General features: G+C 48.2%; 1 protein-coding gene across 1 annotated transcript in view; it reads left to right on the forward strand.

The window, feature by feature from the left end:
- Positions 1-17,459: 17,459 nt before the first annotated feature.
- Positions 17,460-22,036, forward strand: part of LOC106488103 (collagen alpha-1(VII) chain-like) — a 141,256-nt gene continuing 136,679 nt past the window's right edge. Inside the window, exon 1 of the mRNA XM_067317553.1 lies at positions 17,460-17,693. The gene's annotated coding sequence lies outside the window, so the exon portion shown is untranslated. The remainder of the gene's footprint in view (positions 17,694-22,036) is intronic.

A 22,036-nucleotide genomic window follows, 5' to 3' on the forward strand; every position in this document is an offset into this window, starting at 1 on the left:
ATATCTTGTTATTGTCTCTGTGCTGGAGTTTTGTGCCATGACCTTCTAATGAATTTTCAATTTGATAAATCCTGCTTTTAGCAAAATGTATTTGGAAAAAGGCAAGAATGAGGAGATATTAGCTGTGACATCTACTAAATACTCTTTGGGAAGCGTGGGTTCATGAGATGCATGCTGAATATGATGCATATTTGGGGATAATTGCCCCCCTTTCCCCCCAGCATTAGATCTAATACTATTCCGTAATATTTACTGAGTAGATAGACCCTGAAGTTGAGGCTTCAAATCTCTTATACAAGAGGGGCTCTAATTATTTTTAATGATCACTGGGTATTCTTTCTATTCCTAAAAGTCAGAAGTGCAATCTGTGTGCAGCTCTCAGTCGCACTTGGCTTGCAATCGGGTTCCTCAACCAGGGTTGTATTACGTGCCTGTCATCAAGGCTGAGATAGCGCAGGGGCTAGCAGGTAATCAGGGTCCCCAGCAGTGGGGAGAAGCAAGGCAAACCCACCAGTCTGCCCTGGAGCCCAACCTGCCTCTGCCCTACCAAGGAGTGGTGGGAGGCCAAGGAAGGTGATGCCATCTCCCACCTTTGAACCTCTCCCTTTCAGCTGTGCAAGGCATATGGCCAAAGGGCTCTTGGCCATGTGGAGAGTTTGATATGTGGCATGCAGTTTTATCCTGTCCTCACTTCTTTCTCTTTTAAGGTAACAGTCCCAGCCTGATCATCTCTCATGACGAGTGGCTTTTATTCCTCTTTTCATTCTGCTGTCCATTTAATTCCCTGTAGTGCAGCCACAACTACTTCTTTGCATGATACTAAAGATGACAATAGCCATCCAGTGACCTCAGGAATGGCTTGATTATAGAGGACATCCTTTCTCTATTCAAGAAGCTTAAACAAGATGGAAAGAAACCCTTTATTCTCTTTCCTCTCAGTTTCTTTTCTTAGTTTTGACCATGCGATCCAGAATGAAGTGGGATTTGACCACATGCAGGTGTGAGGCAACATTAATCTTGGCTGGTGGGTTATGGGTTCCTGTCAGACTGTACCCTCATTAGTCTCTGTGTTAAGGCACCACCACCTCTGTTCTGGTTAATCTATTTTCCTGACACTGTAGATGTGCCAGTATCCTGGGAAGCTATTCACTCCTGCTTATGGGAGTGCAGCATCTGTCAGTCCACTTGATATCTGACTTGTAGCCCTCCTTGCCAACTTAAATATCTGTAGATCAATCACTCTGGGTTTACTGTTACCTTCAAGTACTTCCACAGGGTAGTCAGGTTGCAGGTTTGTATATGCAAGTGTGGAATAAAATGCCAGCCCAGGTGAAAGGTGAGGAATTACTCCTTTTGAGAGACATCTTGAGTGAATGTAGCTATGCCAGGAATCTGCAGTGCTTTGGAGCTCCCTTTCACTCCTGGAAAAATTAATGCTGGTGAGCAGAACTACCCAACCTGGTTATCCGAACACTTGGGCTTCCTTTCACTAGTTATACACTGAAGGCTCATCTTTGCTCACGTTGCACAAGTACAAGTGACTGTATCAGAGTTGCTAGAGTTCCAGAGTATCTGGAAATAATGGTGCATAATGCAAAGGCATGATATTTTATCCTTGTTTCTTGTCATTGCAGCCAAGTTAGGCAGGGCTTTGTTGCAGGTGCCTAAGACATCTCCAAGGAGGAAGTGGTATTGACAATCCTGGGTGGTTTAGCCATGAATTTAGCTCATCACTCACCCTAACCAGGCATTAGTGGAAGGGCCTTTCCTGCCTCTTATTGAGACATAAGCCTATGATCGCTAAAGCAGTGTTGTCAAAGCCCTGGTCCAGAGGGAGCAGGGGAAGGAAGGCATGGAGCAACTATGTTGTGCAATGTGCTTGCCACGCTGGCCATTGGTAGTGGTTGAGGTAAAGGCACCTCCAGGACTTTCCAGGTAAATCTGTGCCTGAATGAAGTACAATGGATGTTGTTTGTGATAGCAAGGATACTAATTGCAAGGATGCTATTTACTAGTTCCTGGGATTGTATTTAGCCCAGTGACTCCTGATGTGCTGCCTCTGAAGGGTGAAGGATTCTGCAGGTATTTATCCCCTGGAAGAGAAGGAGAAGGAAAGAGAAGGAAATTATGTTTATTCCTTCTAAGTCTGTTCTGAAAATTGCCTATACTGCTGGAACTTTCCTCAAATTCAGCTGAGACAGAGACACTGAATTTTTAGAAAATCAGTTCTAAATATGATCAAGTTACACATAGCTTGTGTCTGAGGGAACTTGGCAATGCATCCTGCTGCCTTCCAGCCTTAGACTGCTGATAGTTAATTTGAACCCAACAATTTCATTTTTGAGTGACCAGGCATCCTTCATTCCTGCCAACATCTGTTGATGATGGGGAGGGGGACTCCTTGAGTTCTTGAAAGGTAAGGTCGAGAGCCATCAGAGCTCTCACTAAAATTTGCTGGGAATCTAACCTGGGTGGTCTTGGTAGTTGGTCCATATCTGTCTGGAGATGTTTAGAAGGTGTTTTTCTTGTGTTAAATGAACTCATGAAAGCACTTTCCAGGCACGTCATGATCCACTGCATATTTTACCCCCTGCTCTTCTGATCTGCCAATTGCTGTCATTTTCAAGACCCATGGAGCTTTGTGGATGATGACCACTGGGAGCTGAAAGGCAGTAACTTCCTAGACTTGAAGGATCATGCAAGCTTGGGACAAGACTTGGTGTCAAGTGTGTTCACATTGTCTTGCTAATGGCTGGATAAGTAGAATGATGTTGACCATAGCCGCCTATAGACCATAAACCACACCTTCACCAGGTGATAAGCACCGACTATGGCAGTTTTAGAGTAGAGGTTCCTAACAGAGGGCAGAACACTGGGAAACACTAAATGCTGCCATTACATGAGCAAACATGGTATGCTCCCTGCATAGCTATCCCTGTGTAGTCTCGGGATTTATTACTTTTCACTGCTTTGTTTCAAGTTTCTAACATCTGCTGTGTGTCTGATTGTCTGATGTGACAGTGAACTGGGCTACCATACGGTGCCAGTAATTGAAGCGGGATGTGTGACCAGTACAATAGAGGCTCCAGCCCAGCTTTCTCAGTCCCATCTTGCTGTGGTATCCTGATGACTAGGGAATATATCCCAGCAGAGTGTTTCCCTGTATCTCCTGCTGAGCATTCAGCTACAGTCAGTGTAATATGTTCTGTATTATTTCTAAGGGGTAGGCAGGAGGGAGCTCTCTATTCCTTCTGATCTGGCTTAATTTCATTTATTTAGTAACTTTTTGTTTAGAGGATTTTTTTTTAAAACTCAAGGCATTTTCTCTCTCCAGCATAGGCACATGTGCCTTCCACATTGTGGGATTTAACAGAACAAGTAGTTCTAAAGTCCTCTGGAATTTAATAAGGCAAATTTCCAGTGGACGGTGCCCCAAGTGGTGTTGCCTTCACTGTTGAGCTTTCTCTTGTGTCTGGTTTCTCTGGGGCCTACATGCTGATTTTTCCTGTAGCTGGGATGTTTTTAAAGTCTTTGGTGGGCTGAGACGTTTACAGACTCTCCCTGGCTGCTGCTTTCTGTGAAGCTCATAGGAAGTTGGTTCTCCTTCAAGATCTCTGCTCCTCTCTACTGAAACTATCGAATAGAGAAAAAGGACAAAAAAACAGTGATATAGATGTACAGATGGGGTGACCATAATTGCTTTGTTCCCACAAAAGACTGTGTTAAGAGCATCCTCAAGGATAGTGGTACCGACGAAAGACCTGAGGCCATTCAGCAGCTGGGGGAAGGGGTGGATGAGATGTCTGGAGGGGCTTTAAGAGAGAAAGCAAGGAACAGATTCTCTCAGGTCCAAGTGTCGCTGCAAGAGAAGAGCAGGGGTTGAGACACTGAGGCTGGGGTGGGTGAGAGCTGCTGGAGAGGCAAACGCAAGGTTGCCTGCAGGAAGAGGGAGAATTATTTTGGCACAGGGGCTAAAGAGCATCCTGATGGCTTCCAGGCAGCTTGTGGGCATCTCTTGAGAGAGCCATGCACCAGTCCTGAGGTGAAGGAGGTCTGGCTTAGCATCACAAGAGATATATGTCCTCTTCTTCCCTAAGGTATGCTCAGCAGCACCGGGAGACACCCTATGTTGGCACTCCAGGTAATTCACTGACGGGCCATTCAGGGCAACAGCTTTTCACATTTGTCATCTCTCACCATCCCAGCAGGAGTACTTGCTGTGACACTGGTATGAAGGCTGAGACCATTTCTGTATATTTCATATGTGGCTCTGAGGGTCTGATTTGATCACTCTTGGTGGTCAGTGCTTGCTGGGTTGGTGTTGTGGAACACCAGACAGGAGAACATCAGTCCCCAAAGGTGTGTTGTTTATTCAGTGCCTCCATAATTTCAATAGTGGTACTTCACAGGCTGTTGTGAACAAGTTGATGTGATACATGGATTCCTCTCCATTTCAGGTTGTTGAAATGCAAGTCTGTGGCCCTATACATCTGTACAGGGCAAGTCTGGGGCTCTGTGTGTCTGACACTGAAAAGAAAGCTTCCTTTAGCTGGGTAACTGATGAATCTGATACACCATGAGAAGAGAAAGCTTGCAGGTGAAACCTAACCACAAAAATTCCCCCAAAAGAATGGGTTTTATACATAAGAGGTCTGTGCTGAGCGATGTTCAGCCTGGATCCAGAGGTGACAAACCAGCATCAGCCTATCAGAGTCGGTGAAGTTTCACGAGGGTTCAGTTGGGCCTGCCATGCAATCTAGTGATGTGGATAAGCTTTTGACCCTTCACAGCAGGGTACTGCATGGTCTACCTGAGCCCAGACAGCGTTTAGAGGGAGATGACTGAAGAACAACCTGTGGTTTTGTGGCAGATGTTGGCACTTTGCTGTGAGAGGAGACTGTAGTGGTCTGAACGTGGCGAGGGAAAGCGAAAAAGGACACACAGTGCTCTAGAGCAGATTAAATGAGTGTGGAAGAAAAGCTCACAGGGTAATCGCAGTCTCCTGCTGATCTCCCTGCTGAAAGTTGTCTTTCTGCCTCTTTTACACACATTTTCCTCTTGGCTTCGTTCCCAAGACCTGCCACGTCCAAAAGGATGCCTCTGTCTGTGGCAAAGAGAGACTTTTCATTTCTCCTGCGTTGGGTGTCAGTCTCCCAGGACTGGCTCCCACTTCATGCTCTGCAGCTCAGTCTATCTCACGTCCTGGCAGAGCAGCAGCTTGGCCTCCCCTCTGCTTTGGGCCCCCATGGTCTAGCCACAGGCAGTTAGGATGATTCATGATGCTCTGACGTGAGGTCAAAAGAGAGGTTGTATCTGGCTTTGATGTTGCTGCACCTTCTCCTCCCTCCCCAAAACCTCATTGCTTCTGTTTCTGCTGAAGAGATCTTAAAGCCTGAACTATCTGTTAGCCTTGGATCAAGCTCCTTAATACCAGTGAAAGGCATGAGCATGAGCACCTTAGAGACTGTCTTTATCCACCGGCTGAGTTTTCAGCTCTCTTCCCCTTCCAGTGGTCCTCCTGTCAGATACTGGGGGACCATTCCTCTGTGGTCCATTCATCTGTATACAGGATGTGTCTTATCCACCAAATTCCCTTCACATGGGGCATCAAATAGATGATAGATGCCATTGGATTTCAGTTTTGAGCAGAGATGAACTGAAGGTCCAGAGTGGAGGTATTCCATAACCCTTTGGCAGTCCCCAGAGCCATGCTACAGTTGCTATAATAGCCTGAGCCTAAGCAGAAAGGTTATGAGAAGGAAGCATGTACAGGCTGTGTTTTGATCACTGCCTGTTGAAAATGTCTCCAGCTAGCTTGTGACCTGGCACAGGCTGGAAGTGGTTGATTTGGTTCATGTGCTCCAAACAATGCTTGGGGAAGATGTGAGATATTAAAATGTTGAACCTTATACTTTTGCTAGTTTTTGTTCTCTGCGTTCAGCTATGATCTTGACTCACCTCCCTTGCTGTGCAATTTTGCTGTGGACTGGAAAATGTGGTGCGTTGCTCTGAGAGGAGGCTGGCTATGATTTCAAACATCTGGTGCCTCCAGCCCCCTCCCCCTCAAAGGGAGAGCTGTGGGAAGGGATTACCATGAAAGTTGGCGGAGAAATGGTAGATTTTTTGGTGTTGGTGATGAGTGAAGTGGAACATGAGCAGTTAAACCTGGGGTAAGTTGCTGCGGGGGGGAGGGCCTCAAATGCTTTCAAATACCATGGGATCATATCCTCAGCTGGTGAAATCCACCCTAACATCTGTTGGTTGCAATCAGGATCCACCAGACTGTGGATATTTGGCCAGGTATTTGAACTCTGCACTTGAAGAGCATTCCTGGCTGGAACTAGACATAGGAAGCTCAAGAACATTGGGGAATCTGGGTCCTGAACCCGCTCTGACCTTCTGGCCTACCTCTGTACCTAACCTAGAAAAGAGCCGGTCAGGCAGAACGGTGTCTCCTTTGTAGCGTTGGACGTGGTAATGGTTTGGCTCGATCTGGGAACACTTCTGACAGTGGTAGTTCTGCCAGGGACTCAGCTGGGAATAGACCATGGCTTGCTTGATCTGAATAGCTGTGGGAGAGGGAGGTCCATACTGAAACTTCAGGAGCATATCAGGTCAAATGTGGAGTAGGACCTCGTAAGAATAGCTATATGGGAGCTTTTGCAGCAGAGATGCTCTTATCAGAAGTTTGTACAGCACAAGTCACAGCAATGTTCTGGCCTCTAAGTACAACCATTACAGAGGCGGCATGAAATGAGACTGGGGGAGGACAACAGGTAAAGAGAGCTGTTCTCAGACATCCCCATTATCCAAATCAATTTTAAGTCCATGCATGGTGGCATTTCATTTCTGTTCCTCCCATTTCCTGTCAAACATGTCTTATTCCTCAAAGAAATGCATTTTGTTCTTGGCCCAATGCTGTTGATGGTAAGTGCTGTACCACACAACCGCGATGGACTTTGACAAAAAAGAGACTCAGCCCTTCGTTGCTGAGTATCTGCAATAGCTGAGACTGGCTGGGAAGAGTTACTAAAATGCACTCTGCCAGTTTAGCATCCTCCCCTGGCCGAGCTGTTGCCAAGTGTGCCTGTCTGTCTCCATGTGGTCCAGGTGGCCGGGGAGGAGGGGTTGTGCTGACGATCTGCCTGAGATGTGCCTTGCCATGATCCTTTGTGGGGAAGCAGATGAGCTGCCAGCCAGCCTCCAGGAGACTGCCAGATGGAGCGAGGTGATCCAGTTCAGGACACAAATCTGTGGGCTAGATTCAGTGATTTCTCCAGGCCACCAAAGTGCTGCTCTGGCGGCAGAGAGCCTTAACACCACTCCACAGGTGTTGTTTTGGTGGCATCTCCCCCTTGAAATGGAGGACAGTGCTGAGATCTTAAGGCAAGAGAAGACTCTTCTGATAAATCCACACAGCTCGGTGCTGTGCAGATTTGCCAGCTCTGCTCCAGATGGAATTGAGTTGCATGAATCTGAGGGTGAATACAGCTGCCGTCTCCATCCCGCGGGCACTGGCTTCTCAAGTAACTCACTTCCCAGTCCTTCTCCAGGGGATATGTCAAGACAGTGAGATATATGACCTTTCCAACCATTTACATCCACATGCCCTAGAACAGCCCTTTCGGGCAAGAGGAGGCTTTGAGATCTCGGAGAGATCAGGTGTTTGATACTTTCGGGTGTAGGAATGGCAGGGGCTGCATGCTGCTGAAATGTGTGGTTTGACAGGGAAGATAAATGGACTTGCTGAGCAACATTAAATGTAAAAAAGTCCAGGAGCTCCCCTGTTTCTCCCCTAGTCTCCAAATTGAGTTTGGAAGCTGTAATTTTAGTCTGGCTTGGGACAGGTATGGATGGAAATGTTGTCAAGTCCGGGCAGTGCCTGCTGCTTGAGGGAGAAGGAACTGGTGTACAGTTTGATCTCTGTGAATTGGGAGCCCTGGGCTGGGATATAACATACCAGCTCATGCCTCCTTTCTAAAAAAATACACATAAAAAAGTAAAAAAAAAAAAATCCCACAAAATGAACAGGGAGGGGTGGGTACTGTGCTCAGCAGTGCACCTTGCAGCAAAGAAGGCCAACCGCATCCTGGGCTGTATTTAGTTAAAGTGTAACTGGCGGGTCCCCTCTATATGGCACTTGTGAGATTGTATCTGGAGTACTATGCCCAGTTTTGGGCTCCCCAGTACAGGAAGGGTATTGACACACTGCAGTGAGTCCAGCGGAGGCTGCATAGGTGGTCAGGGGCTGGAGAACATGACGCACGAGGAGGGGCTCAGAGCTAGGTCCCTTCAGCTGGGAGGAAGGATCGCGGAGGTCCTTTTCCAACCTAAACTGTGATTCAATGATTTTATGACACCTGGTGCCAGCCCTTCACCAATTACGCCGTATTGCCGGTCAAAGCAAGCACTGTGCAGAAGACAAGCTGTGCGTGTCTGTCTCTTCTCCCAACAGCTCCTTGGACGATATGTGCTAGCGGAGTGCATCAGGACTCCCAGCGTACCCACTGTCCTGGGTGAGGGCCTTCACACCCCTGCACTAAAACTGAGTCTGTTACCTACCTCCAGGCATCCAAAACCGGGACTCAGACCCCCAGAGATCATGAGATTATCTTAAAAATCATGCTTTTTTAGAAATAGATGTGGGTCTTTAATACCCCAGAGCATTAGGCTCAAGAGTTCAGATGTTCCGAAGGAAAAGCGCTGATGAACGTGAAGGAGTGCTGTATAGGTGCTTTCTGAAAGGATCGTTTTCCTTTGTTTTAAAGTTTTTTTTAAGCTTGAAGTATTGTATTGGATAGAAGAATTTACTGGATGTTTTTCTTTTTTAAGAAAAATTGAAATGTTTCAAGCTGTGCCCCATACACATTTCTTTTGGGAAACTCTTCTTTGCAGGCAGGGAACTTTTGAAATGGCTCAAAATTTGAAATCCCTCCAGGGAACAGGGCAGGATGCAACTAGATGAAGAGGCTGCGAACGCTGCTCCTGCATGACACATGTCCATGTGTAGAGACACCAGCAGACCGCTTCCCAGCCCATCTCACCCATGACCAGTACGATTTAAAGCAGATGAGCTCATACCTCTTCCTCTGTGTCTAAAAGCTAACACATTTTCATTTGCATATATACTGGCCTAGGAGCATTTCCTTGCTGAACGACTTCCCCTCTGGTTGTACATGGTATTTTGTTAAACCATGGTAATTCGCTCATGGACCTAAGCTCTTAATCTCCCCCACTTTTATGAAATCTACAGCATACAGCTATTTAATGCTGTCTTGCTTAAGAAACATTAAATCCTTGCATATTTAAAGCAGATAATGTTGCAGTGCGTGTGTAGGTGTGGGCAGAGTCAAGGGTAAGTTTTCAGCTGGGTCTCTGCACTTCATTGTCTGGCTGGTACTTATAGGCTTAACTTACAGGTACTTATAGGCTTAACCATAGTTAAGTTCTTTGGAGGCACTTCTTTGCTTTATTTCATCTTTTATTTAGTAACTGTAAAAAAGGGAAGAGGCAAATTTTGTACACGTTTTTGACTAACTATTGCAAATGGCTTGCAATAAAATGCTGCACGTGACTTTATTCTATTACAAAAGCAGGATAGGCAAAATTGCTGCTGAATTGTAAGCAAAGGGTCACCCTGCTCCGCAATTACTGTGGTCCCTAATGCGCTGAATTGCAAATAATATCCGTTCCTAGAGCGTAATACTATCTGGCTCTGCCTGCCAGACTAAAATGAGCTCATAGAGCAAGCAGCCTGAGAAAACAGCTTTCAGGAGAGATGGGAAAATGGCCTTAATCTCCAACCTGAGTGGGAAAGTAATCAGCCTCAGTTCCTTAACTCTGCAAGGAAGACCTTTGTACAACAGCAAGGGGCAAAGGTACCACTTGCAAATAGTGCTGTATTAACAGCTTCAGTTCTGGTTGTTGCTGTGCTACAGGAGGATGTTTTCAGGAGCTGGTAGATTCAGGATGGAGCAGCTTTCTGGGAAATTTTTGGTCTCAGGTGAAGCAATGGACTAAGTTGTAACATCGGAAAGAAAGAAGCACCATAACAAAGTGAAAGTATGTGCATTTGCTAAGGCCTCCAGCACCCTATGGCTCTTGGAAACATAGCCCCACATTTTGTCTCACCTCTGCCATGTATCTACATAATGTAAGTACTGATGGAAGGAGGAGAACAGCAGGTCTTTGCGGTGATTCTACCTGCAGCGAGACTGTCCAGTGAAACATTGATTTCCTGACTATGGCTGTGCAAGGTATGGGCTTGGATTAGCTGGTTCATTAGATGGGAAAGTCAAAAGAGCAAAAGGAAAAACAACTGTTTAAAGTTGACCCAAAACAGAGCCAAAGGAGAAACCTCTCCCAATGTTTTCCTCTTTTTGGGTAGAATGAAAAGCGGGGGGTCAAGTGGAATGGTTTGACTCCTAAGAGAAGTTCCTTGGGGAGCTCAGTTTGGGTGGCCTGCATCTGGAAAGGATAGATTTCCCTGTCATGGCCTCAAAAATGTGTTTTGAAGTGACAGGTGGAAATGTATCACATGGATAACACTTGAAATGTTTTGACTCTTCCATTTTTTCCCCAGCCAAAGTTATGTTTTTTAGCAGCAGAATATTGCCCAGATTTTTCCTGTCCCCATGAAGGAGTAACCCAACCCAAAAGGCAGACCTGACAGTAAATAAGCTCCTGAATTAGACTCCTCATTGAAATGGGATGAGTGCAGACCTCACTTCGTCAGTCTGGCGGCATACGTGGTCTCTGCAACTATGATGCACAGATGTCTCAAAAGAACAAATCCTCTTGAATGTCTCTTTTTTGGCCCTTTAGTTCCCACAGGGCCATCTTTTGCCACCTGCTCTCTGCACCTACTTGGACTGCGTCTGAATTGCAATGAAGCTCTACACCAGTATCCCCCAGTTAGCTCTGGGACTGGCAGCAACACAGCCCGACCTGACAATTAGTGGCACAGTGATGCTAACACACTGATCCTGTTTCTGGATCAGTGCCTCTGGACCCTCCACAGTGATGAATCCACTGGTTCAGAGCTAGCAGGAGTTTTGCTTTATGATTCTGCATTGTGTGATATAGATTTGCCTTTCTTTTCCTGGGCACGTGTTTAAAGGACCCCAGTGAAGTGCTGTAAGAGCTCTTTCTGGTTCTTACACAGAGAAATCCCCCTTTCTGTGGGATTTATGTCATCCTGTGTTTGGAAGCACTAAAATGTACTAATGGTCAAAAGAAGATCATTTGCATGGTTTTTGTTTTATCTTTCTGAGATGATGAATAATATAGAGAGGGAACATTTAAAGTTGTTTGCAATACATCCTGTATAGGGCACACAATAAGGGTCAGTGCTTTGGTAAGTACCGGCCTCACATACCAGACCTTTGCCTCCCTTAGCTAATCTGCCTGTGCACGCTTGCCCTGATAGCCCGTGGTGACTGGCTGCGCTTGGTTTCACCCTGGCGATCAAAATGCTGCTCAGTGCCGCAGACTATGTATGGGAATAGGTTCAGTCATAACCTCTTATTCTTTAATCACATTTCCAACGAATTGAAACAATCCTCTTCCCCTCAAAAACCATGTCACTGGTTTAAGGGGGGCTGCTGTTGGCTCCCTGGGCACTGGTTTGATCTTTCTTGTTGCTACTTGCATTTTCTTTGCAAAATGAGGAAATCTTAACTTGGTAATAAGTAAAAGAAAAGGTTGAAAGAGTCTCCAGGGACAGCCAGGTAAAACTGCTGTGGTCAGAAGGAACTCATTCATGTAATCTCATTCATAAGTGTATGTGTATGTATTTTGTTCTCTTTAAGCAAGTGCTGCGTGTTTTACCCTGGTGTTTTTCATTTAGAGACCTTGGTGTGCTTTCAAAGGAAGCTAAATATCATTGTCTTTGTCCCATCCCTGGAGAAATCAAGGTGCAGCAAAATGAGATGGGCTGCCCAAGCTGAGGTAGGGCACAGAGGTGAAGCTGGGCCCTGCTATTTCCCAGTGCTTTTCCTTAGTCCCTGTGCTCTGTACCAGTGGAGTGGGCACTAGCTTTATCGAACTGGCTGCAAACCTGCGGCTGATGTAATCCAGCAGGAGATAGGCAAGGAGAGGAGTTGGTGCTTTCTGTACTCTCCACCCAGCAGCCCCTTCATCCCACACCGAAAATCAATCTAACTTCCCATCCCACTTCCATAGCATCTCATGGTTTCTGCCCTTGACCCCTTTCCCACAGCTATCAGAACCTGCAAGGGATTGAGGGAGAGGGTACATGCAGTGTCATCTCCCACTGAGGTCGCTGTGAAGTCACTGCGTGGTTACAGTGAGGTCAGGCAACTCCTCAGGTTTCCAGTACACATTTTTCAGCCTAGGTAGAAATTCCAGCATTAACATTTGGGTCATGTCCAAAAGTAAACGGACATTCCCTACCCACAGATGCTCAGCTGTGGTCATATGTCTCTTCTGGCTGTGCTGCTCTGGCTAGCGACATTAGCCCTCCTAGTAAGCTTAAATAATAGTTCTTGGCTGGCCAGACTGGTTTTGAAAGAGAAGGGTTAAAATTTGCTCCTGTGAGTAGCTCCTCTGAGAGACTGGGGCAAACAGGACTGGTGAAAAGCAGCTGGGAGTGGTTCAAGATAACAGCTTTCCCAGGTGCACGTGAAAGAGGATGTGAGCTGGGATGCAGCTGCCCTGGGAATGGTCACCGTAATAGAGCTGTAGTTCTCCAGCTGGTGTTGGCGAGGCCACTGTGTGCCTGCAGGGTATTTAGCTTCTCTCTTGCAGAAGGTCTGGTTTACTTCATGTCTCAGGGTGATCTCATGCTTTGTAGGTGATTCCACAAGGCTGCCTCCAGAAATGAGCAGACTTGTTCTCCTCAACGTCAGCTCTTCTCCCTTTTTATGTCCCTCTTCTTTGCCTCATTTTTGTCAGCCCTTCTTCCTGCGAGAGGAGTTGAGGGGAAAAATAAGGAATAGGTTTATTTCCGTTCAGGTGCTGCTTAAAAAAAATCTGGCTTTGCAGAACTTCAAAGGAGCATGAAAGGAGTGAGGAGAGGATAGAGTATCTGGTGTATGGACCCACAAGGCTACACCTGCTTTACCCAGGTAGCCAGGGCTAACAGCAGGGACCGGAAAGCTGCTTTAGAGCTGCCTAATCTCTATAAGAAAGAAAAAGAGATGCTTTCACTGCAGAAGGGCTCTTCTCGCAAGGCAGATCAAGTTGTGGTGTGGTTTAGGTAAATATCCTTCCTTCTGAAATAAAGGCAGGATAGCAAGGCAAGTAGGGCACTACCAAGAAGAGCCAGTCATCTGTGGTCACACACACATCAGGTTCTTGTGTTGGCCTCAGCTCTGCTCTCAGAGTGCTTGGAAGAGGATGATTCTAGTAAGTTATAGTTGCTTAGATGGCAACTAAGTCCAATGAAGTCCCATGGACTGGGACAAAAAAGTTAAATTTGGTGGTGCCTTGAGAGATTTGCAAAGGTACTTCGTGCAAGAAGAGTGATATGGTAGACAAATGGGAAAGAAGTTGTGAGATCTGCAAGGGGTGGGATGGGGGAAAACTCAGCAAGGAGAACAACTGGGAGGCTAATTTTGGACAAGGGGAAAAGCTACTCTAGTGATTTTGGGGCTGGGTTTATTATGGTAAAGTGAGGGAATTAATCTTGAAGTGGGAGTGGTAAGGAATATTCTGGGACCTGGACATCCTCAAGGTACAACTGGTCTGAATGAAACCTGATGTAGCATCTTTATTCAAGGTCTCTGTGGCTTTCAGAAACCTTGTCCAGGCTCTCGGTTCCCATGAGGGCACTGCTGTGTCTGCACAGGTCCTGTCAATGCTTTCCAGTTCAGAGGTTAGAGGACACTGCCGCAAGGAAAAACAGGCTGATTTCCTTTCTGTAGATTTTCCGAGGCAAAAGGTGGTTGGGGCTTAGCTTGTAAGGGATCAGAAAACATTACTGAAGCTTTCCTGGCTTTTATCTGATGAATTATGTGTGGGTGCTGAGACATTTTGCTAAATATTAAGCCTGAACCTCAGAAAATAGAAAGTCTTTGCTCTCCAGAAAGGTTGGCATTAAGGCAAGCAACGATTGCACATGAATGATCCTCTTTGTTTGCCTTGCCTCACTTCCACTTGATTGCTTTAAAGTATTGCTGATTGCTTGAGTAGCTGAGGAGCCTCTCTTGGAAATCTACCAAATATGCTTCAGCACAGTTTATTTTTTTGATTTGCATTTGGCCCAGGTTTGGGGTGTGTGCTTTTTTTTTTTTTTTTTCATTAACAACTAAGAAACCAAATCTATTCTTCACCCCCACCCCATCCCTTTGATGGGAGCTATTTGGCTCTAGGGTTACGGAGTCGTTCAGCTCCGTGTGTTCAGTCGGCTCACATCACATTCATCTACTGCTTAATAACCTAGCCTGAAATTATCATGTGGCCTGAGACCAGTGCCTTGGGGACAGGTGGCCCATGACACAAAGAGGTTATGGGCTAAGTGGGCCTCTCCTTAAAAGCCCCACCACTGAGGTGGAGATGCTGGGTTCCCTTGGTTTCTACTCATTGCTCGGAGTGGTCCTCTTTGTGCGTTAGGACAGCATTTGCTCACCTGAACGTGGACATGGTGCAGCTGCCTGCAGAGATCCCTGGGCTAGTGCTGAGCAAATTGGGTTGAGAATGGGAGAATACAGCTGCATTGGTGTAGTGCTGGGCTGGTGTTATTAACCAGACTGAGGGGCAGTGAGAGTTAGTCCAGGGCAGAGCTATGCTAACCCTGCAGTGCTGCTCTGGGATCTCAGCTAGTATCTACACATAGCACGTAGATAAATCAAGTGGAACAAGTTTGAGATTCCCTTCCTTAGCCTTGTCATGCTTGAAAAAAAACCCACTTGCAGGTACAATTCCCCCCACACTAAGTCAAAGTCGGGGCAAGGCTCCGCTCTTGTGTTGAGTGTGGACTTGTGTATCCAAACACTTAACTGAGTCTCTTTTTCGGTGTGATAATTGTGTCTTTTATGGACGTGGGAGTCTATCTGCTTGCCACTTGATTGTCATCTCCCTTGTTCTATGCTGTTATAGTCTAGTGGGTTATTTAGGCTGGGAGGTGTCTTTTTAGCCTGGTTGCCTGAAGGAGCAAGGTCTATCTGATCAAGGTAGTGTGGCGGTGTGGGGATATCTCTCCTTAAGAAATCTCATCCTGTCATGATTGTGAGAGAATAGACTGGCTGAATTTGAGGAGAAAAATCCTACAAATGAGGGACAGCTCAAAGCTTGGTACATCTAAAAAGAAGCTGCTGTAAATGGCACAATCGTACATCGCAGTGTGCGTTCACTCTTCACCAGACAACTGAGCAGCTGACCACGAGGTCTGGACCTGTAGGAGAGCTGGCCTCATCGACGCCGTGGCTCTCAGAACAGCTCGCAGGTGAGACTGATGTCCATCACACTGCGAACTGCCTTGTTGTTAGTCATCCTGGAGACAGCGAAGGGCAAGAGAGCCCATGGGGTTGCTACTGGGAGGCCTTGTGTTTCTGCTGAACAAAAAGCCAGGCATGCTCAGGAAAAGCCTGGACTAAATCCTCAGCTCAGTGGCCTGCCGTCGCTCCAGGCACCTCTGAATGGCAATTGGAGCCCACTCGTGCTGAAAATGCATTTAAGCTGCATGGCACAAACATCTCCTGATTGCCCCTCTCCAGTGATATGAATAGATATAATCACTGAATGCAGATACAATTGCAATTAAGCCTATTCAGCCTGATAACGAGGCATTCAGGGATTTAGGAGCTTTATATGGTTCAATTAGTTTCAATTGTTAAGCCTGAGCCTTGTGGAGTGCTCTACTTCTTAAGCCTGAAATCTACAGGCAATCCTACTGCTTAAAACTATAGTGTTATCCTGGAGAGCTTTGAGTGATATTTTCAGTTAGGAATGTTCTGAATTGGGGGGAGAAAATTGTGTGTATACATGCACACAAAGTGGTTAATTCCAGGGATGCTTTGCCGGAGTAGGGAAATGTCAGTCTGAGTGCTTCCCGTGCAGTCTTGGTGATGGAGAGGAAAGAGCTGCACCGCCTTACTTTTAAGCCTATGTCTCAACTCCTTAAAACAGGCATTGATTTATAATTTAAATGTGTTTTAGCAGCTGTTTGAGACTACTCTGGTTTTTATTAACAGGTCTGTGATAGTCAGTTATAAGATGTGGATCCCAGAGGTTGCCTCACTGTAAGTCTTGTTCATTCTCCTTTCCTGGCTTCCCAGAGACTTCTTGGGTCAGGATGGGGATGGGATTTGCTTGTGCTTTGCTTCTCTGGCTAGTTTGCTCCTGTTGACCCTGAGGGCTTGTGTCTCCCTCTCCCACTTGTCTTTGACCTTTTTGGCCTGTTTATCTCCTCTTGCTGCTGGGACAGACAGTACCAGCCATGGTGAGACCTGCTCCTCAGCGGGTTGCAGCATCTCTTCCCATCCCAGGGCAGCAGGAGTTCCCGGGATGCAGCTCCAACCCTGCTAGCACCCTGGGCACTATAAAATAACCACCAGTGTGGGGCAGAGGCCCTGGTGATCCCCTACCTTGAACAGCCTAAATCCCCTATATTTCAGTGCTTTAGCACTGTGCCGTAAGCTCTACAGATGGCTGAAGAAAGTTTCCACCCTCCTACTGGGTTGCTGTGGGGTGCAGCTCCCCCAGCTTCGACGGGGACGGTGAAGAAGATGGTCTGAGCTGGGAGCCAAAGGTGGGATGTCAGGCCCGCTCCAGTGACCCCGTTTGGGGATGACCTCCCTCTCAGTACTGCAGGTTCCTGTCCTCCGGTGTCTCACCCGTTCCCAGCCATGCACAGGGAGTCTGCCCATCTCACCCAGAGCCTCACGGCCACCCCACCGTCTCCACGCCTAGAGGGCAAGTGTGGCGCTCATGTCCTTTTTGGGGTCGTTTCCCAAATGTGCAAACCCAAGGACTGGGACCCCCGTCACCCACATTCCCTTCACGCTTCTGCGCCGCGGTTTCTTGGCGCCCGTTGATAGTGATGTCAACGTCATCCAAATGGGTGCGCAGAGAGACTTACAAAGCTCTTGAGCGTTGTGAGATGAGACAAATGAAGTACAAGCACCGTTTCTGAGATGTTTCGACCTGTATCTCTCCTTATCAGCCCAGCACACCCGCAGCACAGTCAGACCCCTATATTTGAAGCGTATATTCATACCGGCACCCCGCTTCTTGTCTTCGATAGCACTCCCACCCCCTCTTGAGGGCTAAGCCTCAACCCTTTGGCCCCTGGGGATAAAGGGGACCACCAGCCCCTTCCCTTGCGCCGCCCTAGGTGTTCAGACCGGGCGCTCACCAACATCCCAGTTATTTCAGTGTTATTTTGCGCCCACGAGGTAAGGATTTTCCCCCTCCCCTCCCTTTCTCCCCCCTCCTCACTCGCGCATTCCTGCCAAAAGCGCGAGGGGAAGCAGCCCCTGCACGGCGCCCGGCCGGACCTCCCCTCCGCCGCTCCGCTTCCAGCTGCCGGCCGCCGAGACGGAGGTGAACACGTTGGAGGGAGGGAGGCCTGGAGCAGCCCCTCCTCCTGCCTCTTAACTTCTCCCAAGCGCGCGGGGAGTTTCACTGCAGCCCGGCCAGCCCGCGCGGCGCGGAGCCATGGTTGCCCGCTCCTGGGGCCGTTGGCCTTCCTCGCCCGCGCTGAAAACCCAACGTGCGGCAGCTTTGCCCAGGTAAGCTGTGCCGGCCGCCTGTAGTTAGCTTGCTGTCTGTCTGTCCGCCCAGCTGTCGGGCGAGAGGGGTCTGGTTTTGTACGCTCAGCCTGAGCTCGCTTGCGTTTTCCCACTCTCAGGTTGCAGTTAAGTGAACCGCGGCGCGAAACTTGTGAGAGCAGGTCGGGGGAGATGGGGAGGAAGAGGATGCAGGTGGGAGGTAGCAGCCCTCCAGGACTGGAAGTCGCCTCCAAGTTCCCGCTGCGTTGCACAAGCAAACCCTCGCTGTGTCTCGGAGGGCCCTGCTCCTGCTTGGCTGGAAGTGCCCAAGATGCCCAAAGCCTGTCTGTAGTCTAAATTTTGGGGTGACTTTGCTCTTCCCATGCTCAGTGGCATCAGCTGGTCTTAGAGGCAGGGAAGAGTTGTGAAGAATTGCATAGCACACTTTTTTTTTCAAGGTTTCCTGGGAGAAAGAGCGTTCCTGTCACCCGCTTTGCTCTTGGGGGGGGGGGGGGTCCAAGTGCTGCAGTGGACAGGATTCAACCCCAATAAACTTCCCGCCAGTGCAATAAGGAGCTATATTTTTCTTTTAAACTGCTAGTTCCGTTGGATTCTGTGAAGTGGATGCTGGTAAAACAGCAAGTGCTGAAAGCAAGTTCTGAATCAAAGCTATGACAACGGAGCAGACCAGCCCCCTGCCCTCCCAGGGCCAGTTATTACTCCTGCTCCCCCACACAAAATGAGTATTTCAGTGGGTTATGGAAGAAACGGCAGAAAGGGTTGTTCCGAGGCCATTCCTGGCTGGGGAAGTCAGCCTGTTTCGAGGGGGATAAGTAACATACTTCTGGGCTGGAATCTGCTTTCTCTTACAACAGTGCCAGACTGCTTCTGCAGAGGTGTAAGAGACGTAGCGCCAAGAAATTGCAATGAATCCAGCGACCACTTGGGTGCGAACTGTGTACGTGCAGCTGCAAATTGTGGGTCTGCTCCTTTCCTGCTCCAGGAGCAAGTAACACAGCCCAGGTTTTCCTGCCTCAGTAGCACCAGAAGTTATAGTGATTGAGATCTTTCAGCATTAATTAGCAGTCCACCCATTCCTGCTTCCTCCTGTAGCCACAGAAATGAAATCTTATGGGGAACAGCGGTGATGAACAATGTCATTTAGCTGCTGTCCATTGTAGGCCCAAGATAATGTAATCTTTGCTTTTTCTGACAATCAAGAATTACAAGAAGATGCCTTTCTTCTAGGGAAAGAAGGAAATTGGCCACCAGGCAAGCTAGTGGTGTGACTTTTGTATGATGCAGCCAGCTCTGCTGATGGTCCTTCCCTCCTCAGGCTTCTTTGCTAAGTGGTAGTCAATGCTCAGTCTCAGTCCTCACTTTTCCCAGCCTGGCTGACCTTGTTACCTTTATGATTCAATTAGTTGATGTTGTGCCTGGCTGATAAGGGGGCAAAGCTTTCTGCTAGCCAAAACCAGCTGTGGTTTTCTAAGTGATGAAGAAGGTGGGTGAGGAACCAGTGCAAGTTTCTCTGAGCTGTGGGAGCACATGGCGTTGAATTGGGTTTGTTCATGTTGCACGCTGCCCAAGACTGGAAATGCTAGGGGTAATACTTTCTCCCCAGGGGCTGTTTGAATGGCAGCTACTCAGCACTAGAAGAAGAGACGTGAGATGGGGAACATCTGGTTGTTGAGATGATGGTTTCTGAGAAGCGTGTGGCAGAAGGAGGAAAGGAGGCAGGTATCTGAACAACAAATCCAAGCTGAGATGTTGAGGGATGCTGAGCATCCCATCAACAGGGGAGCCAGGGTGGCTCAGACAGATGCAGCCCACAGAGGGCTGGTCTTCAGGCCAGGATGTTCATGTTTCTCACTGTAGCAGCTCTTTTGGCTCTCCCTGGTTTTAAATATTGGTGCATTGGGGCCTTGCTCTGAAAGAAGGTTTATATGTGTAAAAGGTTGTCTGTTTTGGTGGTGTTATTTTGTTTGCTTTTTTTTTTTTTTTCCCCCCAACCTATCTTTCCCAAACATGGCTTGTCTCGTGTTTCAGCTGTTCTCAGATAGGTCCAGATAGTGTCTCCCTGCTGGGTTTGTTCCTCTGACCAAGGGCCAGGTTGTGCATCCTGAGAAAGCTCAGAGATGAGTCTGTGTAGCGTCCCCAAATGCCAGTTTTTCATATAAAAAAAAGACTGAGAAGAAGATCCTTGCTTCCCAAAGCAAGAGACGGTGGGCTCAGCTCCTCTGCAGAGGCCTGGGAAGAGCTGGCAGGGCTTGTGAAGGATCGCAGTGGGTGTTGCCAGACCCCAGTCAATGGAGAACCAGTGTGAGGGTCCTAACAGAGGGTGTCCTCTTCCACCAGGCTGGAGCCGTTGATGGCTCCTGTCCCCCAGGACTCCTGGGGAGGCATGCAGCCTCTCAGTCTCCTCCTTCTTGGTCTCCTGCTAATTCCAGCTAGTGGACAAGAGAAAGAGAGGAGGAATGCAGCAGGTCAAAACCAGACATCTCCCACTCCAGGCTCCCATTACCAGATGCTCCCTTATCTGGTTATGCAGAGCCTTCTCCCAGGCCACGATGCAGGCGCAATGTCTTCTCCCTTGTAGGAAAGGTCACCCTGTCACTGCCCAAGGCTTGGCAGCCGTGGAGGGGAGCAGGCCAGGAAAACACTGCTGGAGGGAGCCAGAGCAAAGATTGTAATGAAGGAGCCTTTCAGATCTGTGCTTTGGAAAAGGACGTTCCCTGAGGAGACCAGGGTCTGAGTGCGTTTCATAGCGACAAGGAGTGCTCAAAAAGACAGTGCAGGTCTGTGTTAATGAGAAACCCCGTCAGAAAAGCAGGGAAAGGATTAATGAGTATAACTGCAGATGTGGTTTTCTGGGATGAATTAGGTTTCCACTTTGCTGCAGTGCCAGGGAGGTGGTGCAGGTGGTGCTGAAAGGTGGACAATACGTTCATCTTGGGTGTCATCAGTGAGCGGAAGGAAGGCAATAAAGACATTCACGTAAACAGTGAGAGGCCTGGGTTCGTATCCTCGGGGATACGGGCAGACACAGCAGCAACTTCTGGGAGAGCGGGAGGAACAGCGGGATGTCTGAAATGGGTTTAGTTACATCCACAGGAGCTTTGGTTCCCTCCAAGAGCATCCTGCTGCGCCCCAGAGGAGTGGTACAAGTGTTGCAGAGTCACCTCAACACCCTGGTGGCAGGGGCCAAATTGTGGCCTTGTGCCAAGGACAACTGCTGCTTTTCAGGAAGGTTTCACTGCCTTGGCTGCCCCTCCTGTTTGTACAACTCACCCATCGACGCACACCTTGGTCGCCAGCACCTTGCAAACTGATTAGATTTTGTTTATGCCTAATCTGGCTGGATGGATATAGGGAGCCAGTTCTCCCTTCCTTAACCATTAACGTGCATTTATGGTGGGTGTAAAATATGTTTGTACCAGATAGTGGGTTTGTACAGAGGTAAAAAATAGCACAAATAAGGTGAATTTGGCCAGTGCTGTCTGATGTTCGGGGAGATGTCTGTCTGTCTGTCAAAACACCCTTGCTTCAATGCCTTGGCAACTCATGGTGCCGTGCATGAAACCTGAGACAAAAATAATTAAAAGTCAACGTGACCATCTAGTTGCACCATCTCACAGCATGGAAATGTGGGAAGGAGCATCTGCTCCTGAGGTCTCTCCCACCTCCAATAATAGGATTTTAGTCAGAGGGTCCCGTTTGCTTAATAGAAACTGAAGCTGAGATTTGTGTTGGCTCCGTGCCTGTTTAGTGGAAAGTGCTGGCATGAGACGGTGACTGGTATTGGTGTCGTGATTGTGTTGAGACACCCCAGGGAAGAGTCCAGACCCATCCTCATCACAGGAGGCTTTATGCAAGCCCAGCCCCCACTGGGCGCTGGTCATGGTGGAGGAGACCTGGGCTTGAGGGACCCCGGTGAGGTTGGCTCCTGATCGTGGGAAGGGAACATAGGGCTAGGCAGCCAGTCCTGGGGGACCTCCATGGGGCTGCATGGGGTGTGTGGGCATGGAGGGGGCCGATTGCCAGGGACAGGCTGCCCGCGTGGGGTCTGGAGTGGGGCTGCACAGTCATGGGTGGGAGACAAGACCATGCAAGTCCCATGTGCAGCGTGCAGGATGGGACAGGCACTCCTTCATTCACTTGTTCCCGAAGCTCACAGCCCCAAACCTCATTGAGCAACGAGACTCATTTGGAGGCGGTGAAATGGCATTGGCCCAATGAAAGCAGGGACTGGCCTGTAGAATTTATCCCGCAACAAAACCAAGGGGCCCCTCGCTCCCAGGGGATGCGGGACCTCAGACTGGCATCTTTGTTTTCTTTGTACCTGCTCCCAGTCGCCTCAGTCG

Source organism: Apteryx mantelli, chromosome 1 (genome assembly GCF_036417845.1).
Source record: "Apteryx mantelli isolate bAptMan1 chromosome 1, bAptMan1.hap1, whole genome shotgun sequence".
Taxonomy (NCBI): Eukaryota; Metazoa; Chordata; class Aves; order Apterygiformes; family Apterygidae; genus Apteryx; species Apteryx mantelli.